Source organism: Lytechinus variegatus, chromosome 10 (assembly GCF_018143015.1).
Source record: "Lytechinus variegatus isolate NC3 chromosome 10, Lvar_3.0, whole genome shotgun sequence".
Lineage (NCBI taxonomy): Eukaryota > Metazoa > Echinodermata > Echinoidea > Temnopleuroida > Toxopneustidae > Lytechinus > Lytechinus variegatus.
Window position 1 is genome coordinate 16,731,666 of NC_054749.1, and position 21,021 is coordinate 16,752,686.

Here is a 21,021-nt window from a genome sequence, read left to right on the forward strand (position 1 = left end):
GGTACGATATGATTCCGGAATGTTCTCCGGGGGGGGGGGGCAGTCAAATATATTGCTGTACACACGCGTGACCAAGTAATTTCCAAACACCCCCTATAAACGAGTTTTTCTCTGTGTGCAAAATAACCCCCTAAACAAGTTTTTAGTGGGCTTTATTTAAACATTTTGGCCCCTAAATAAGTTGTCGCCAGAATATTACCCCGGGGAAAAAAAACATACACTAAACACGTTTTGCTAGTCTTTAAAAAAAAAGCTTTGGAAAAAAAAACATACCCAAAATACGTTTGACCCCGCGATTGACCATTGACCGGTCTTTCAAAACCATGCACCTTTTTTTTGGAAAATCGGTGTTTTTTATACCCTGAACGAATGCACGCGCGATTTGATTCCATGATACTTTAAGGTGCATGAAAACGAAAGAAACCGCCGAGAAACTCGAATCACCAAAGAAAAAAAGAACAGTGATTTTCAATATTGTGTTATTTTGCAACTTTTGAATTTTGATCTTGTCCCACATTTCACAGCACTGCATTTCCATGTGAACCATACTCGTATCATGTAGGATGTCATTTGAAAGAAAATTAAATTATATATTCATTAGTATCAATCACACATAAATATTCACTAAAACCGTGGAGGGATTATCGATCAAAGTAAGATATCCAAACTTTTTTTGAGGAGTTAAGATCAAATAACCGAAAACCGGAAATCCGAAACAGGAAACCGCGCCGAAAACCGTAACGCCCTGCCCTTGATGCTAAACAGGGCAAATTGAGACATTGTAAATTGAATTTACCTTACTTGAATGACAAATATGAAATATATAAAAGAATGAATGATTTCTAGAACACTTACTCTTTTCTGGCGGGATATAAAACCACGTTTATCTATGAGTTAAAAACTCAGTATTTTCCCAAAACTATACGGAGGCCGACACAAGCGTCCGAATCCTAAACCTTTCAAAATGGAGTGTGACACGTCAACGTTGTACCTATAGGCCTATATGCACAGAGAATTCCGCTAAGCGGACTTAATTTGCATAACAAATACACATGTTTCATCTTATACGGTATCCTAAATCAATGATGGAAAACAAATTCAAATACGCCAAAAAAATCTAAATTGGTATTAAATTCAAACAATCTTTTTGCTGGGCGAAACAGGGTTTATGCTATATTTTTCATACTCAGGATTGTAAACATAAAGCATCCGATTGATTCGTCAGCCATTTTTAATTCCAAGATGCCGGCTGCCATGATTCTGCTAAAAAGAGGAGCTTGTAGGGTGCAGACTCCTAATAAAAATATTTTTGTAAATAATAATTTAAAAAAACTTCAACTTGTTCGGCAAGACATGAACTGCAATTTTGGAAGCCATGTTGGATTTTTTGGAGATGATGGACCCCTGACTGACCTTTTTTATAGTCCTGTATTACTTGACCCTTTAAAACATAATATAGATAACAAATATTTTTCACATGTTTAACTCTAAGTGATGGGACTCATTTTAGACGCATTTTGAAAGTCATCTTTGAGTTTTTAGGCATAATTGACAGCTTCATGCCATTAACTAATCCAAAACTATCAACCTTGAAACCATAGTGTATTGTATCTCCATGGAGGATTCCAAATGAACTATGCCCATTTTTAAGTAACAACAGCTATTTTTACTCCTTTTTGAGGCCATCCTGGATTTTTGGAAACACAGGACCGTTGATCATCCTTTTAACATATTTTTGGTAAGTTGTCAAATCTGACAACTTTACTTGATGTTGATTTTAGTGCTCCCTGGATTGTATTATCATTCCTACTGTTAAAAAATTTCATTTCTTTTCATGAATGAGACTTGTTCAGATTCAATCAACCCATTCCTTAAAAAATAAAAGAAACTAAGAAAAAAAGAGAGAAAATACCTAAAAGGAGAGAGAGAATAAGAACTCACACCAGAAGATTAGAGGAGGAGAGAGAAGAATTTGGGGGAAGTGAGCAACAACAACAAAATTGGAGGTATAGAGTGGGAAAGAGTGGAAGAGAGAGAGAGAGAAAGAACTGGGCTCCATCTTACGCAGAGTTGCGATTGATCTGATCAATCACGATTATGGAGGGCCAGCAACGTCAACATCTTAAATGCAAATGTGTTCAAGATGTTTTCTCAATACGATGTATACATTCACCATTCTCTTGAAGATTCAGTGCAATTCTCTTTTTTTTACTACGAAGATTGTGCAATTTTTTTTGTAGAAAAATTAGGCGATTAGGAGATTGACTGGATCAATCGTAACTCTTTGTGAGACGGGGCCCAGAGATGTAGAGATGCAGAGAGGGGAATATAAAGAGAGAGAGGAAGAGAAGTGAATAAAGGTGAGAGTGAAAGGAGAGTCTGAGAGAGAGAAAAATGAGCGTTTGGATACCAAAAAAATGTGACGGCACAAATTACAACAAAAGCAGAATTGCAATCTCTAACTGGTTGGAGAAAAAAAAAACAAAGCTAGAGTTTTGAGGTTGATGAAAAGGGGGAAAAATACATATCAATGAGAAAATAGAGAAAAATCTAGAGAGGGAACTTAAATATCTCAAACTAAAATTTAAGAGTTTTTTGTGGGGGGGGGCACTAGTGTACCTACGGGGGGGGGGGTATAGGGGGCAGAATGCCCCCCTGATGAGTCACAACCCATGCAAGGGACGTACCCCACCCCCCCTGACGAGTCACAACTGATCCCTGACGAGCCACAAGTGGCCCGCTCCTTTGAACTTGAAGACCTTTTTTCTTCTTTTTCTGATACGAGATCCTTTATTTGTGGTTGAAGACCTTTTTTTTTGCTTGTCAAATTTTTTGGCGGTCGAATTTGCCCCCCCCCCTCCTGTGGAAAATCTTAGGTACGCCACGGGGGGGGGTATATAGCTCAACATGATTTTTTTTTCTTATTTTTTTTATTCAATCTCTATCATTTTCTCTTAGTATGAAATTTACACCATTTTCTCTCTTTTCAAAAATAAAATTAATTGATCATTCAAAGAATAAAAATGGGTACTAGGTAGCGCGATTGGCTCTTACATGGGATCGACCCCCACGGTATAATCCATTGACAGCCCAGGCAGACAGAACAGTTAGAAGCGAAGTAACCACATCACCAAGCTAGCGACCCGCTCCGCCCACCAAAGAAAATAAGATATCATATCTCGTTTCCGCCATCTTGGATATGTCGCAATCACAGATCTATCTGACTGCCTGCTTTTATTTGTTCAAGTAATTTACATTAGTCGAGGAAAATGAACATTCGTCTAGTTGAGAGGACCCCGAGAAAGATAAGATAGTGAAACAGTCATTATTCAATAACAAGTCTACTTATCATTTAGGATGAGTGAGTAAAATGTGTGTAATTTTTTTTCATACTTGAGAAAAGGAGCAATATTGTAAAATTGATTTTTTTTTTAATTTCCCCAATTATAGCTCCATTTGGTGGTATGCATGTCCAAATTAACCAGGGGCCGCAGACCGGTTTTGAAAGTGGGGGGGGGGGGGCTGTGGCTGCTGGAGAGCAAATAAGAAAAAAAGGACTGGTACCTTAATTTCCACATTCCTTAAAAAAAGATGATCTAGAACAAAAAAGTTTATTTCGGCCTTCTGAGAAACGTGAAGAGATACATTATAAATGTGGGGGATCATTTTAAAAAAGTCGAAGAATTACAACATAAACACATATTTTTTTGTATGAATAAAAAGGAAGCAAAGAAAGACTGGAAAATAAAAAACGATCAGATTATGAAAAAAAACCTCTAACAAATATATTATGATGTGTTCATTTCTTTTCCAAGGAGGAAAAGAAGTCCCCGGCGAAGATCCAGTTATTCATCGTATCCAAGGAAAACTAAAACATTTTTTTATTTGTGTCGCTATTCCAGTTCAACAAGGATCTGACTTTCTTTTACAAGAATATCTAGTGACGTCATCCATGTCACAGTCGAGATCTATGTCGACACCGGATGAAAGTTTTATATCCGTATTTTCATACCTGCTGTCGGCTGGCTAGGCAGTGTGGATACTTCGTATCGCATAATGGTTATTGCACTTATCTGTCGCATAAGAGTTGTGGGTTCGATTCCCGCTACGTCCCTTTCCGCACGCGCGATCCAGCTTTTTATCACCTGTCTGTTTTTAAAATAATTTTTTATATACACGTATTCACTGATACTCACTTATCATTCGGATTATTTTCTCTTTTATTTTATTTTTTTGGGGGACATTCAAATGATAACAGTGGGCATATATATTCATTGAGTATTTGTTTTTAGTATATGGATGCGGCGGTTTATTTTGATGAGGGGGGGGGGGGGCAATTAAACGATTTAAGGGAAAGCACATCTCTTTTTAAATTATATAGGTAGGCCTATATGTTTTCAAGCATAAATTCTCATTGAGATACTCTTTCATTCTTTTCTCTTTCTCTTCATTTTATTTTCATTAGGCCTATGTGAATTATAAACAAATATGAAAACTCATCTGGGGAACGACAGTTAGTGTGCCCAATGTATACCCTTTTTTCAACATTGAATATGGGCCCCACCCCCTCCATTTTAGGGATTTATTGGATTTTAAGAATTTATGGGCCCCTTTTTCAAAGAATTGTGATTGATCTAATCAACCTCAACTATATGGAAATCCTTCATTGTCATAATTATTTATTCCTATCGGAAATTTGCACAGCATTGTCAATACAACGATTTTTTTTTCTAGAAAAGAAAAGATGAACAAACATTTGCATCTTCTGAGTAGCTGGCTTTCAATAGTTGTGATTGTAATCCATTTATCCATCCATTTATTTATTTTTAAATATAAAATAAAAGCAAATTGACACAAAGAACTATTTATAATGTTTTGTTTTTATCATCTGCGCCCGTATGATACACAGTAAAACGCTGTTTTAATAGTATTTAAAATGATAAACAACAAAGTTTATATATATATTCTCAATCCTCAATGAAAAAAGCACGGTTGTTGAAGAATAATTTAAACACTCGTTTAAAATGTTAGTTAAACAGTGTTCACAGACATGACAAAGAGGGCGACAGCACATGGGTGGCGTGGCATGGTGATGACGTCAGAGTCTGTGTTGCAATATTTACACTTGTTTAATATAGTCAGAATTTGCTCCATTCAGTTGGCTGGCTAGGCAGTGTGGATACTTCGTATAGCAAAATGGTATTGCACTTAACTCTCACTTAAGCGGATGTGGGTTCGATCCCCACTACGTGATTTCTACACGCGCGATCCAGCTTTTTCGCGATGAATGACTTTTTTTCAAGGGAAGGGGGGGGGGTAATTTGTCTTCAAACAAGGAAGTGACCTGATATGTATTAATGACTATTAATGATCCATTCACAACTATAATAGAAGGGGTATTCGAGCTGTTCCTTAACCGCTAGCATACATGGGGGTCTTGGTTTCATGGACCCCGAAATTTTCACGACCAATAAAAAAAAAGAGAAGAGGAAAGGAAAAGTGTGAAATCTCTTAATATTATGTAGAAATCTAGCTCAAAATTAGATTTTTAAAAGGTTACAAAAATATTTCTTGCTCGCAGCATTTTAGAATTACATTGCCTTATACGTCCGCCCCCTATTTCACTGACAGCGCTATACTGTCCCTATAAACCAAAGTACATCAGCCATGCTACCTTTTGTACATGGAAATAGAGGTCAATTATGGTGAGTTGTTCGATCGCTATGGTGCAATTATGTGACAGACATTATGAATAGCCAATATGCTGCGCCCTATCGGCTGGCTATGCAGTGTGGATACTTCGTATAGCAAATTCATTGCCCTTAAGTGTCATTTAAGTGTTGTGGGTTCGAATCCCACTGCGTACAGTCTACACGCGCTATCCAGTTTTTTTTTCTTTTTTTCATTAAATCACAGAGGCAAAGAAATCATGAATTATTCTTTCCCATACATTAAAAAAATGAATTAAAAATAATAATCCCCGAAAAAGTGATATGAAAATAAGTTCCCCCAACTTTCCCGTAAAACATGTTAAAGGCAAATGGTGACAGTTAAAAATATCTTGGGGTGAATGATCATTCATTAACAAAGACGAATATAACAATGATTAGAATGCAGATTTCCCCAAAAGATTATTAACTATATAAAACCACTTGATATTTTCTCATAATACATATATGACTTTAGACTAGTTAGGTCCGAGATATTGCATAAAAGAAATCGGATCCCATGCAAAATTCTCTAAGAGACAATAGTGACAATTAACATACTCGTTACCCAAAATTATGGACTAACCAATTGCAGTTTTTCACATATATTCTTGGGTTTGGGTCTCATTAATGTATCCGTTTTATCATCATTTGCTAAAAATGTTAAATGTATATGAGAAATGTTTCGCACGGTCAGTTTGTTTTCGCCTTTACACAGCGTGAAAATGAGCATTTCTGTGGAGTTCCTGCGAGCTATACAAAATGGACAGTGCTCACTCTTCTGTCAATTTTTTTTTACTTTCATCACTTTGTTAGATGAAACCCAAACCCCAAATATATGTGAAAAAATACCCACATGTATATTTTTCAATTCCCAAGACTTTTTCAAAATGTAAACTTGTTAATGATACGCCATGTATTCCTGAGTTTATATAGTATAGTGCCATATTTCCCATTCATTGGATGTAAATAAAATTATGATCTGCTGATATAGGAGAAGATATTAACGTTCATATCCAGGGCACGAAATCTTTACCATCAATTCAATTCTTCATTCCATTTCCATTCAAAACATAATACAAATCAATATAAAGTAATAAAAATCAAATACAATTTTACAGACGAGCATTGTTACTTCGTAAAACAAACAATAAAACAGCACAATATTAGAACATTCTTATCCTTGATACACATTACTTTGCGAAAAAAAAGAAAGAAAAAAGGTATGATGCAGGCCGGATGCAGGGAAGTTCTGCATGTTTTAGAGAGCGCGCGTGCAGTGAGTTCTTCAGGCTAAGTGAGGCTGAGTTCATACCGTTAGATTCTTTCTCCAAATTACAGATATTGTTTTTATGTTATTTTTCAATGAAAATGGCTGTGGAGGATATTTTTACTCACTCTCCACGCCTTTACCCCAATTAAACACGCTTGACTAATACAAAATATATTAAAACCCCTTCAATCCCAATTATTTTCATCAGGTTTCTGCTGAATTCAAGCGTACGGGTCGGGTCAAGAGGTTAGAGCATTGGACTCATAATCGCAATGTTATGAGTTCGAATTTCCATTCTGCCATTGTCTCCACTTCGATAAAAAGGCCCGAGAGTAATATCTGTCGTCTATATAAGGTCATATCAGTCGCTGTAACTGATAAATGTTTCCTAGGTAATTGGCTATATACCAGCTTGTCGTTTACCAGCAAAAAATGCTGTCCTGCAGAGTTCGAGGTACCATAAGCAGAAACAGGAATATTCTAAACATAGTTCGTAGTTGGGCTATCAAGACGATTAAACATTTTATACAAGCCAGAGTAATGATTTGTATTATGTCAGTTACTCAATAATAATAATATAGGGTATTTATATTGCGCAGATAATCCACCTTGTTAGGGCTTATGTCGAAAGGGTGGGTGCTGTCGCGTTAGGGTGCGTCAACGCGAACGCGAAGATTCGTCCAAAGCCCCCCCGGTTTGGCCGAAAGGGTGCGTTGGGAGCGTTAGGGCGCGTCAGTGTCGACAACGCCCCCAAATGGCACAACCGGGGGGGCTTTTCCCGAACCTTCGCGTTCAGTACATTTTTATTTAACAAATCGTCTTGAACGAGGTTCGCTGACTAATTAGGCCACGCCCACTCCCAAAGTTTTGATAAAAATGTAAAGTTTGTTTGATGTTTTCGCCGCGACGATTCGAAATGAAACGAAGAAATTAGCAGAAGTGAAGGTCACCGGAGAGGTGAATGAGGATTTTACCGTAAGTAAAACCATTCAAAATGTCGTTCATATTATATGTAAGGTGATGAATAATTTGTGGTGCGTAATTATCAATTGAATTACAAGAAAAGATAATCTTCTGGCAGGAACCCTGTCGATACGATCGACAAACTTGACAGTACATAATCCAGTCTAGTCCCATACCCGTGTTTCTGTGTCTGCAGAACTAAGTATCTGACTGAGGTCCACACAACGACCCATCGCGACCCTGTCCATACACGTTTTTATGATCCACACAGGGCTGTAATTTTGCTAAGAGAAATCTTTATATTGTTTTACCTTTATGACATTCGGCATTATCGTGATATAGGGAACCACCGTTCACTTCATACAGCAGCGCTTTATTCAGTCACACGCGCACGCACTACCCTATTAACTATTTCCACCTCCATTCACTTTGTACACAAGTGCGCGTACACAAATCTACGAGTGGTTCCCAAAACCACGATTTGGCCTGACATTCTATATTAAAAATCATAATTTTTCTTTTCCTTTGGTTTTGTATTAATTTTGTTGCTCGGTGTGGTCGGGGATATCCTCGATTACCAGCGTGTGCAATAGATGTACACAAATCCAAAATTCCAATGTTTAATGTGGCCATCCCAATTCTGTGTACTTACAGTCATTGGAATTGGACAGGAGCTAAATCACATATTGATAGTGTGAGTGATAAATTGGATATTCTCAACTTATTTAGCATATAGGCTTAGCGAACACAAGTCAAACGAAATGGAGGCACTCGACAGCAGGCGAGGATTCAGGGGGGAGTTATGTGGCAGAGGTGCGTTCACACCCAATCAAAATCTAGATATTATAAGTTTTAAATGGTGCACCCGTGGCAGTAGACCAAAAGCTTCGGTCCCTGTTTTGCTCGTTGTTCAGCTGAACTCCGTTGGCTTCACTCACCAAATACAGAGACCGAAGTTCTAGCACGATCTGTACAGGGGACTCAATGGCCATATGTTTACGTACTTAAGATCGGATAAAAAGGGGAAGTGAATTTGCGCGACAGGCGAGGTAAGTCACTGTTTTGTTCCTTTTAACTTCAATTTTCTCCGTTTTGGGGAATTATTGCCAAGAGGGAATATAAATTTGCATTTTGGTCGCGTTAATTTTCAAAATTGTTATTCATTAAAGACAAAATTGAACTTTGAAGAGCCCCGACGGGGGGATTTTGCATTGTAAGTCCCCTAATGGTGGCTGCACAATAGCAAGCCGTCTGTGTATGAGGAGAAATAAAAAAAAATGTTTAAAAACTCCTCGAAACAGACAGCTGTCTAGCTATCGTGCAGCCACCATTATGGGACTTACAATGCGAAATCCCCCAGTCGGGGCTCTTCAATTTTTCATTTTTATCGTACCACATAAAGTTAGAGTCTAGATCTAGTCAAACCTAACCTTAAATAGCACGTAAAGGTACTTAAAGGTCCATTCATTAAAACAAAAATAAAGGGGAATATGCAATGGATCTCATCAAGCCCAAGTATTTTTTTGCCTTTGAATCTCATAATAAAGTACTATTGAACAAAGTCCAGTAAATTAAACCAGCAAGGTATCCATGTGCTATTGGGTTAGAAAAAACTTTTATTTTAATTCAAAAATATATTAATGACAAAAATGTTTTATTATTTGTATGATTAATATGTTAATGACTTTCTTGCTTATAATCAAGTGGAAATTACATGAATTAACAAGAATTAATTGTTGACCGATTGTTAGTCGATTCTAGAAATTTCAGGATAATACAACAAGAAAGAAAAATGATTGGTATATTTGAATCATTCCCCTTTATAAAATGTCAACAATATTCATAGAAAGTGCAATATTTTTCAATGATCACTGTGTCAATCTACATATTTCTTTGTTATATCAATGTAATATTAATGTTCTAATTTCAGACTGGAACTAGAGAGCTTGGCTCTGACTGGTCTACTACAGCAAGGAATGTGCCAGGGGCCAATCTGATGAACATGTGGCAGAAGATTTGGCAATGGGTGAAGAAACACTGAGATTGAAATGCAACCACAGGTAACATGTAGACTAGTAAAATGCTATAATGATGACAAAAAAATGAAGGATATTGTTTAGGTTGCAGAATGTTAAATCATTAAAACCCACATCAATGATAATGAAATCGCACTGTACCAGATTTTAAAGTCAGTTTGTAATGTAGACATTACATAGACATGAAAGACCATGACCATGCAAAAAATCATCCAGATGGTCATTTTTGTACATGGTTTTGGAAAACAGTGCGGGAGCTGAAAAACATAAAAATTACCATTTGGTCACAATTTTTTGCATGGTCGCTCACTTTAAAAACTCAACAGTTAACATGCGACCCCAGCCCCTTCTGTTTGCGTAGCCCCTACTCACACCCCTCAATCCATTTTTCACTACTTGCTCATGTGTATGTACATACAAGCTACATTACGAGGAATAATTTCTCTAAGTTTCTCAGCCAGAGCATATGTCATTTACTATTTTTATTTTTGATTAACATAATAAAAGCTTGAACCCTTTGTTTACCCCCTTCTATATGAATTCTGGTAATCAAAAGATGTTTTATTTCCTGTTTTTAGACATGTACATATACATGTGAGAAGAAATACAAGATTGTGGCAAATATTTTAATTAGTTCAATACTCTTTTCCTTCAGGTGTAGGCTTCACCCAAACTTTTCAGACGGATGCGAGATACAAAGTTACCCAAGTATAAATGGTTGAAGGTTTTGGAGAGCCAGACAAGAAGGCAGGAAATGTGATGTCACTTGTAAGTTAAAACACTCTTTAAGTATGACTGCCTCACTTTGGCGAAGAAAGTAGTCACATTAAAAAAAATTAAATTACCAGTACTGTTCTCTTCTTTATTTGGTCTTCTAGCAGTCAATATTTGAAAACAGTGACATCTATAAGTCTAAGATAATAAGTGCTTAGATGCTTAAATGATTAATGATGATATTTCTTGGACAGTTGTAAAACATCCAATATCAATCAATGCTAGATGCTGTGACTTGCTTTCTATTGCCAAAGTAGTAAATGAATGTTCCATTGTTCTGCATTCCTATTAGACCCCCACACACCATCACCCTCTGCTTTGTCAGCTAGGAACACTGCAAAATTACCCTAAAAAGAACACAATTTTTTTATATCTCTTGTAGGCCTGTATAAATCAGATAAATTTAATGACTACAAAAGCAGTCATTAAACCTCACTTATTCAAATGATCCTGGTAGGGGGGGGGGGTGGCTCAGGATCTTGCCTGTAGATTGTGCACTCACTTCAGAAATCAGCAGGTTGGTTCTGAATCACGAAATAAAAAACAAATGTGATAATTTTGGATTTTGACTCCCTTTATTTTGGTATTAATGAGAAAAACTCAAGTCATTAAAATCAATTGTGTATACATTTTAATTTTTTTCTTATGCATTTTTTTTTTCGTTGTTTAACCCTAAGAAGACGGGGGGGGGGGTCGACATTTTTCGCGATAAATCAGCTGCTCAAAGTTTTTTTAATGTGTCGCTCGCTGACTTTTTACTTTCAAGACTCTCGCGCAACTTTTGAGACCAAAATTGTGACCCCCAGGTACGCGTTTCCGAAATTACGCAACATTTCGTAAGTGCATGCAGACCCAAAATTGCTCAAAAACATGACTTTGTGTACAAATCCAATGCAAATAGTGTTTTTAGCCAAAATTCATAAAATGTATCATTATTTTTCATTTTACTGCTTAAAATCATTTAATTTTATCTTGTCTATGGTAAAAATAAAGTCCCCGAAAATTTCCATTGAAAACACAATGAAAAGCAAAAAGTCATAAAACAAAGAAATACATAAGAAATTTAGAAAACAATAGAATACATAAGAAAATAAATGTGATGTGTACATTTTTGAAAAATAAATTTGATCAGATGCCTATCTAGAGTATGTGAAACAAAAATGAGCATTTTAGGGGCTTTATTTTATTAATAAGCCAGTTCGTAGTTCCTTTCTGCGCATGATCAAAAGATTCTATGCATGATCAGAAGAAGGTCATTTGTACTAAAGTGACATGGTGCTTTAAAATCTAATGAGATAAGCACCAACTTTGATGTCTTGATTATTCATATATTCTTTTGAATTGTCATTTTCATTTTCATCCACAAAAAACAACAATGCTTCCATGAACGACTGGTATTTCACAGTTTGCAAAGTACATTGTGCAACATGCTAAGATATGCATTCAAAGTAGGAATGCAACAAATGCCTTCATTACGTGTTCATTTGTGTGCTATTCTAATCACCTGGTCTATTCAATTTCTTCATCCTGCTATGTAAGGCAAGCTTATGTAATATCTTGCTTTGAAATCTGCCTATCATGATGAAAGAAATGAAAGGTCATTTGACCAAAATTGTCCACGAAGTAACTACGAACTGGTCTATTAGAGCAAACTTATGATTTTACGCATAAATTTTCATAATCAATGAGCAGTGAGATTTTTCGCAGAATTTTAACAGCGATAATTAAATTAGGAATAAATGACTTTGGTATCAATAATCATGGAAATTAATATCTTTATTAATAAAATATCACATGCTCTATAAATTAATTCCATTTCAGTTACTTCAATAAACATGAACAGCAGCAGGAGCAACAACAGCATCAGCAGCCGAAACCTCAACTGCAATAAGAGATGCAGCAACCGCACCGACAACATCAAGAGCAACAGCAAAAATACCTACATGTATTACAGCAGAAATGCAACAATCACATTGGCAACATCAACAGCAGCAGGAGCTCCAACAACCATGCAGGGAACATCGCGCGCAACATAAATAACTTCATCAAGAGATGCAACAACCACAGTGGTAAACATCAACAGCAGTAGCGACAACGACAGTAGAAACAAAGCCAATGTCAAGGATTAAGCAATCATACAGGAAACAACACAAGCGGCAACATCAATAAATGCATCAGGGGATGCAACAGCCATACTTGTAAACAGCAGCAGTAGCAGCGATGACAAGAGCAACCACACAGGCAACACCTTGAGCAACATCAGTAGCAATGCACCAGCAATGAAACAATCACACCAACAACACCAAGAGCAGCAGCAAAAAGAAAATAAATTCCAGCAACCATGATGACAACAGCAGCGGCAACACCAACAACACTAATGAATGTTGAAAAACTTGTACAAAAGTCAATGACACCACAGTTTTTTTTTAGAATTTATTGGACATTATTGATTAAAAAATGCACAATGATTTATTCAGGTTGAAGAAAATTATGTGTGAAAAAATTGTGTACATTTGAAGATGTTTCCTGTGTATTGAATATTTATGAAAATATAGTTTTATAGATGAAAATATGATTCTTGAAATGTCTACTTTTTATTTGTCATTGACTAAAGATAAATACATTTTCTTTGAATTTTCTTAATGAAATGAAAAAAAGGGAATTTATTCAAATGTTATCATTATTATCATCGTTCTTATCTTTATTATTATTATTATCACTATCATTATTACTATTATTATTATTATTATTATTATTGATATTATTATTATCATTATTATTCTTATCATTATTGTTATTATTATTATCGTCATCATTAAGTATTATTTTTCTCATTATTATTATAATTATCATTATCATTATTTTTTTATTATTATTTTGATCAATATCACTAGTAACATGTTAGTATTTGGTTTAATTATTATAATTATTGTAATTAAAATCATTCCTTCATTTTTGTCTCACCTGCGAAGCAAAGTGAGACTATAGGCGCCGCTTTTCCGACGGCGACGGCGGCGTCAACATCAAATCTTAACCTGAGGTTAAGTTTTTGAAATGATGTCATAACTTAGAGAAAATATATGGACCTAGTTCATGAAACTTAGACATAAGGTTAATCAAGTATTACTGAACATCCTATTACAGTTTCATGTCACATGACCAAGGTCAAAGGTCATTTAGGGTCAATGAACTTAGACCATGTTGGAGGAATCAACATCGAAATCTTAACCTGAGGTTAAGTTTTTGAAATGTCTTCATAACTAAGAAAATATATGGACCTAGTTCATGAATCTTGGACATAAGGTTAATCAAGTATCACTGAACATCCTGCATGAGTTTCACGTCACATGACCAAGGTCAAAGGTCATTTAGGGTCAATGAACTTTGGCCGAATTGGGGATATCTGTTGAATTCCCATCATAACTTTGAAAGTTTATGGATCTGATTCATGAAACTTGGACATAATAGTAATCAAGCATCACTGAAAATTTTGTGCAAGTTTCAGGTCTCTTGATTAAGGTCAAAGGTCATTTAGGGTCAATGAACTTTTGCCGAATCGGGGGTATCTGTTGAATTACCATCATAACTTTGGAAGTTTATTGGTCTAGTTCATTAAACTTGGACATTAGAGTACTCAAGTATCACTGAACATCCTGTGCGCATTTCAGGTCACATGACCAAGGTCAAAGGTCAATGAACTTTGGCCGAATTGGGTGTATCTGTTGAATTACCATCATAACTTTGAAAGTTTATGGATCTGATTCATGAAACTTGGACATAATAGTAATCAAGCATCACTGAAAATTTTGTGCAAGTTTCAGGTCTCTTGATTAAGGTCAAAGGTCATTTAGGGTCAATGAACTTTTGCCGAATCGGGGGTATCTGTTGAATTACCATCATAACTTTGGAAGTTTATTGGTCTAGTTCATTAAACTTGGACATTAGAGTACTCAAGTATCACTGAACATCCTGTGCGCATTTCAGGTCACATGACCAAGGTCAAAGGTCAATGAACTTTGGCCGAATTGGGTGTATCTGTTGAATTACCATCATAACTTTGAAAGTTTATGGATCTGATTCATGAAACTTGTACATAATAGTAATCAAGCATCACTGAAAATTTTGTGCAAGTTTCAGGTCTCTTGATTAAGGTCAAAGGTCATTTAGGGTCAATGAACTTTTGCCGAATCGGGGGTATCTGTTGAATTACCATCATAACTTTGAAAGTTTATTGGTCTAGTTCATTAAACTTGGACATTAGAGTACTCAAGTATCACTGAACATCCTGTGCGCATTTCAGGTCACATGACCAAGGTCAAAGGTCAAAGGTCAATGAACTTTGGCCGAATTGGGTGTATCTGTTGAATTACCATCATAACTTTGAAAGTTTATGGATCTGATTCATGAAACTTGTACATAAGAGTAATCAAGTATCACTGAACATCCTGTTCGAGTTTCAGGTCACATGATCAAGGTCAAAGGTCATGTAAGGTCTATGAACTTTGGCCATGTTGGGTTTTTTTTTGTTGAATAACCATCATATCTCTGTAAGTTTATTGGTCTCGTTCATAAAAAGTGGACATAAGAGTAACCATGTATCACTGAACACCTTGTGCGAGTTAGAGTAGTATTCAAAGTCAGAACTGCTGCTATATTGAACCGCGTGATGCCGGTGAGACTGCCAGAGGCATTCCACTTGTTTTCTTTTATTCTTCTTTTTCTTCTTCCTCTTCTTATTCCTCCTCTTCTTATCATTATTATTATTTTTATTATTATTATTATCATTAAGCATATTTTATCATTATAATTATAATTATTATTATTTTTATTATCCATAGGAGAAGGAGCATGCTATTATTTAGATTATTATTATTGTAATTAAAATAATTCCTTCGTTTTTTATTTTCTTCTTTCTCCTCCTTTTGTTCTTCCTCGAACTTCTTCATCTTTTTCTTCTTCTTTTTCTTCTTCTTCTCTTCTTCTTCCTCTTATTATTATTCTTATTCTTCCGCTTCTACTTTTTCCTCTCCTTCTTCTGCTTCTTCTTCTTCCTCTTATTATTATTATTGTAATTAAAATAATTCCTTCGGTTTTTTGTCTCGCCTGCGTAGCGGAGCGAGACATAGGTATCACTATTTCCGGTGTCGGCGGCGTCGTCGTCAACAATTGTGTTGTACACCCAATAACTTTCTACAGCTTCGAGGTGGGATCACCAAATTCATACCAGAGGTCCATCTCGTGAAAGCACAGGTCAAGTTCGAATATGAGTTGAATTTGAATAAGGTCAAAGGTCAATGAACTTTCCATGACTGGCACTGTGCTATGTTGTACACCCAATAACTTTCTACAGCTTCGAGGTGGGATTGCCAAATTCATACAAGAGGTCCATCTTTTGAAGGTGCAGGTCAAATTCGAATGTGAGTTGAATTTGATTAAGGTCAAAGGTCAATGAACATTTTACTTCAGAACTCAGTACTCTCTATACTTGAACCAGATTTTGTATTTTACTTGTTTATTCTTTAAAAGCTGTTGTTGTTATTTATTTAATGAGCTATAGTTCTTGACACCATTTATAATATTCACACAAATTTGCCAAAGGTACAATAGAAAAGCTGTCAAAGTTTTCACTCACATTGTTATGAATTACATTCTTTTTCACTAACATTAATTTCCTTACTTCCATGGAAGTCATTATACATGTAGCTTCATAGTATTAACAGCATTCTTAGTGTTATCTCATTTCCTAGGGATAAAGTAGGCCTATAGCATTATTGCATATGTAAACTGTCAGAACCACAATTCACCCCCTAAACTGCTGACAGCCTCGGAAGTCATACAGCATAGTTTTGACATACATTCTCTTCATGACTGCAATATGCAGGCGAGACAACGCTTGGCGTTTGCCTTGTCTTCTTTTTCTTCTTCCTCTGCATCCCTCTTCCTCTCCTTCATATTATTATAATTACTATCATTATAATTATTACTAAATTTGTATTTTCATAATTGTTGTCTGTGATATTTTTTTGTTATTGTTGTTCTTCATCATTATCGTATACTCCTTCTTTTTCTTCTACATCATTTTCTTCTTCTACTACTACTACTACCTCTTCTTTTTCTTCTTCTTCTTCGTCTCCTTCATATTGTAATTATTTTTTTTTACTATCATTATTAATCATTGTTGTTGGTGATATTATTTTTCTTGTAATTGTTGTTGTTTTTCATCATCATTATCTTATTCTCCTTTTCCTCCTCCTCCTTCCGCTTCTTTTTCTTATTGTTATTGTAATTATTATCATAATTATTATTGATATTACCATTATTATTATCATTATCATTATTATTGTAATTATTATTGTTAGTATTATTATTACTATTATTATTATTATTAAAAACAAAATAAAACGCACCCTTTCGGCACTTCCGGGGGGGCTTTGGACGAAAGGACGCGTTCCAGTGAACGCGACGCGACGTGGCGCTCCCAACGCACCCTTTCGGCCAAACCGGGGGGGCTTTGGACGAATCTTCGCGTTCGCGTTGACGCACCCTAACGCGACAGCACCCACCCTTTCGACATAAGCCCCTTGTTAGGTGCTCAAGGCATACCCGGCTATAGCTAGGCGTTAGTAGCACACACAGCTTTTAAAGGAATTACTTCCTACCGGTACCCATTTACCTCACCTGGGTTGAGTGCAGCACATTGTGGATCAGTTTCTTGCTGAAGGAAATTACGCCCTGGCTGGGATTCGAACCCACGACCCTCTGTTTCAAAGTCCGGAGACTAATCCACTGGGCCACAACGCTCCAAATGAAGAAAGGTGTCCGTATAATACATTTGCGCATTTTACCAAAAATTGTATGTTGTATGACATCGTCTTCAAGACGCTCACATCTCAGAAACTAACAGATTTTCCTGCCTAGAAACTGAACCATAGAGTACGACTTGCACTTTCATTTTCTGCAAAAAGGAAAAACTCAAAATTGATATTTTGACAATTTCATGGTTAAAAAAAAGCTGGATGGCGCATGTGGTGCTTATAACCCACCGGGGAGTCGAACCCTCAACCCCTAAAACACTATAAGAGCAAACCGTATTTGCGAGACGAAGTATCCACCATGCTAGCCAGCTGATCGAGAGATTCAATTCAAGTACTTATATGCATGGTGCAATAATGACGTCATCGGTAGGATCCGCTGACATACGGATAGACTAGCAACAACAACACCCCCCCCCCCGAAAAAAGGGCCTATCAGAACGGATTTGAAAGTGGTACGATATGATTCCGGGATGTTCTCCCGGGGGGGGGGGGGCAGTCCAATGTATTGCTGTACACATGCGTGACCATATTATTTCCAAACACCCCCTGTAAACGAGTTTTTCTCTGCGTGCAAAATAACCCCCTAAACAAGTTTTTAGTGGGCTTTATTTAAACATTTTGGCCCCTAAAAATGTTGTCGCCAGAATATTACCCCGAGGAAAAAGCTTTGGGAGAAAAAAACATACACTAAACACGTTTGGCTAGTCTTTAAAAAAAAAGCTTTGGAAAAAAATACCCAAAATACGTTTGACCCCGCGATTGACCATTAATTGACCAGTCTTTCAAAACCATGCATTTTTTTTGGAAAATCGGTGTTTTTTATACCCTTAACGAATGCACGCGCGATTTGATTCCATGTTACTAAGGTGGGAAAGACTTCCATATGTCCCCTCCACTAATTTAAAAAAATACTTCCCCAAAACCCCCTTCTGTCTTTCTTTTTTTTCTTCTTACTTCCGGTGGGAACTTGGATTCGAACCTCTCGCTGCAGAACGAAGCATCTCCAGTCTGTCGCCTTACTCACTGAGCTAGCAGGAATTGTTGAAAGCCATGGGTTTCATAACAATTATCAACCAATATTACGACTAGTCTACTCTCCAAGAGTATTGGGTATTTATTTTTCTGACTAAATAAACCGATGCCATTGGGAATTACACACACTCGAATTTTTGACGGAATAAAGCCATATTTTGGTATGTATCCGACTTTTCCTTCTTAAATCTCTTAGATATATGTTAGATAATTCTTGATAAACCTTCTCCATATTTTTTTTCAATTTTAGTGGAGGGGACATATGGAAGTCTTGCCCTAAGGGAAATGAAAACGAAAGAAACCGCTGAGAAACTCGAATCACCAAAGAAAAAAAGAACAGTGACTTTCAATATTGTGTTATTTTGCAACTTTTGAAATTTTGATCTTGTCCCACATTTCACGGCACTGCATTTCCATGTGAACCATACTCGTATCATGTAGGATATAATTTGAAAGAAAATTAAATTATCTATTCATTAGTATCAATCACACATTAATATTCACTAAAACCGTGGAGGGATTATCAATCAAAGTAAGTTATCCAAACTTTTTTTTTTGAGGAGTTTAGATCAAATAACTGAAAACCGGAAATCCGAAACAGGAAACCGCGCCGAAAACCGTAACGCCCTGCCCTTGATGCTAAACCGGGCAAATTGAGACATTGTAAATTGAATTTACCTTACTTGAATGACAAATATGAAATATATAAAAGAATGAATGATTTCTAGAGCACTTACTCTTTTCTGGCGGGATATAAAACCACGTTTATCTATGAGTTAAAAACTCAGTATTTTCCCAAAACTATACGGAGGCCGACACAAGCGTCCGAATCCTAAACCTTTCAAAATGGAGTGTGACACGTCAACGTTGTACCTATAGGCCTATATGCACAGAGAATTCCGCTAAGCGGACTTAATTTGCATAACAAATACACATGTTTCATCTTATACGGTATCCTAAATCAATGATGGAAAACAAATTCAAATACGCCAAAAAATCTAAATTGGTATTAAATTCAAACAATCTTTTTGCTGGGCGAAACAGGGTCTATGCTATATTTTTCATACTCAGGATTGTAAACATAAAGCATCCGATTGATTCGTCAGCCATTTTTAATTCCAAGATGCCGGCTGCCATGATTCTGCTAAAAAGAGGAGCTTGTAGGGTGCAGACTCCTAATAAAAATATTTTTTGTAAATAATAATTTAAAAAAACTTCAACTTGTTCGGCAAGACATGAACTGCAATTTTGGAAGCCATGTTGGATTTTTTGGAGATGATGGACCACTGACTGACCTTTTAACCTGTCCTGTATTACTTGACCCTTTAAAACATAATATAGACAACAAATATTATTGACATGTTTAATTATTCTAAGTGATGGGACTCATTTTAGACGCATTTTGAAAGTCATCTTTGAGTTTTTAGGCATAATTGACAGCTTCATGCCATTAACTAATCCAAAACTATCAACCTTGAAACCATAGTGTATTGTATCTCCCTGGAGGATTCCAAATGAACTATGCCCATTTTTAAGTAACAACAGCCATTTTTACTCCTTTTTGAGGCCATCTTGGATTTTTGGAAACACAGGACCGTTGATCATCCTTTTAACCTATCCTAATGTTTTCTTTGACCATTTAACCAAGGATAAGACAACAAAGTCATACCACTTTGAGGCGGATATTAAATAAACTATCTCAGTTTTTAGGTAACAACAACTATTATTTAGGGGAAGAATTAATTATCTATCATATTATGTTACATTATATATATATCATAAAACTTTCATCACTTTATGAAACACAACTTGCTTTATCGTATATAGTACATGTATCATTCCTGGTGCTCGCATTGTCTGATTAATCCTGGAGGCTGTTTCACGAAAGGACTTTTCCTGTTTTATCCGACAATTGCCATAGTAACCGTTACTATGGCAATTGTCGGATAAAACAGGACTTGTCGGAGCTGGGGAGCATTGTGGAGCACTGGGGAGCACTGTGACAGTGCTCCCCAGCGAATGAAAACCAAGGAAAGATGTCAGATCTGACAACTTGTCAGATACAAAATAAATGTTGATGAAACACTCCCCTGATGTACCAAAAACATCCCGTTTTCAAGTAAATATACACCAAATTTTTCCTCGCAATCATTGTTTTATGTAGTAACTTATGCCTTTTATATGACTATATACTTAAAGTGATCCCCCTTTTAAGGTCTTAAAGGCCCGGTCCCACTGGGGGAAGTTGAATTACGCATGAATTGCGAATACAAATTTCGGTCATTCGTTGTCATCCGCATTAAATTTGGCAAAAAAAAAAAAAAAATCCACTTTAAAATTGCGGATACATAAAAGATGTACAGCGAACAAAGTACGATTAAAAGCGAATAAAAACGAATTACCTTGCGAATGCTACTTTA

The 21,021-nt window shown here is 36.2% G+C and overlaps 1 long non-coding RNA gene across 1 annotated transcript; it reads left to right on the top strand.

Annotated features, from left to right (window-relative positions):
- The first annotated feature begins 7,697 nt into the window (after window positions 1–7,697).
- LOC121423047 lies at window positions 7,698–13,114 on the top strand. Its single transcript, XR_005971223.1, has 4 exons — window positions 7,698–7,956; window positions 9,875–10,004; window positions 10,636–10,748; window positions 12,576–13,114. It is a non-coding gene; the product is annotated as an uncharacterized LOC121423047 (long non-coding RNA).
- Window positions 13,115–21,021: the final 7,907 nt, after the last annotated feature.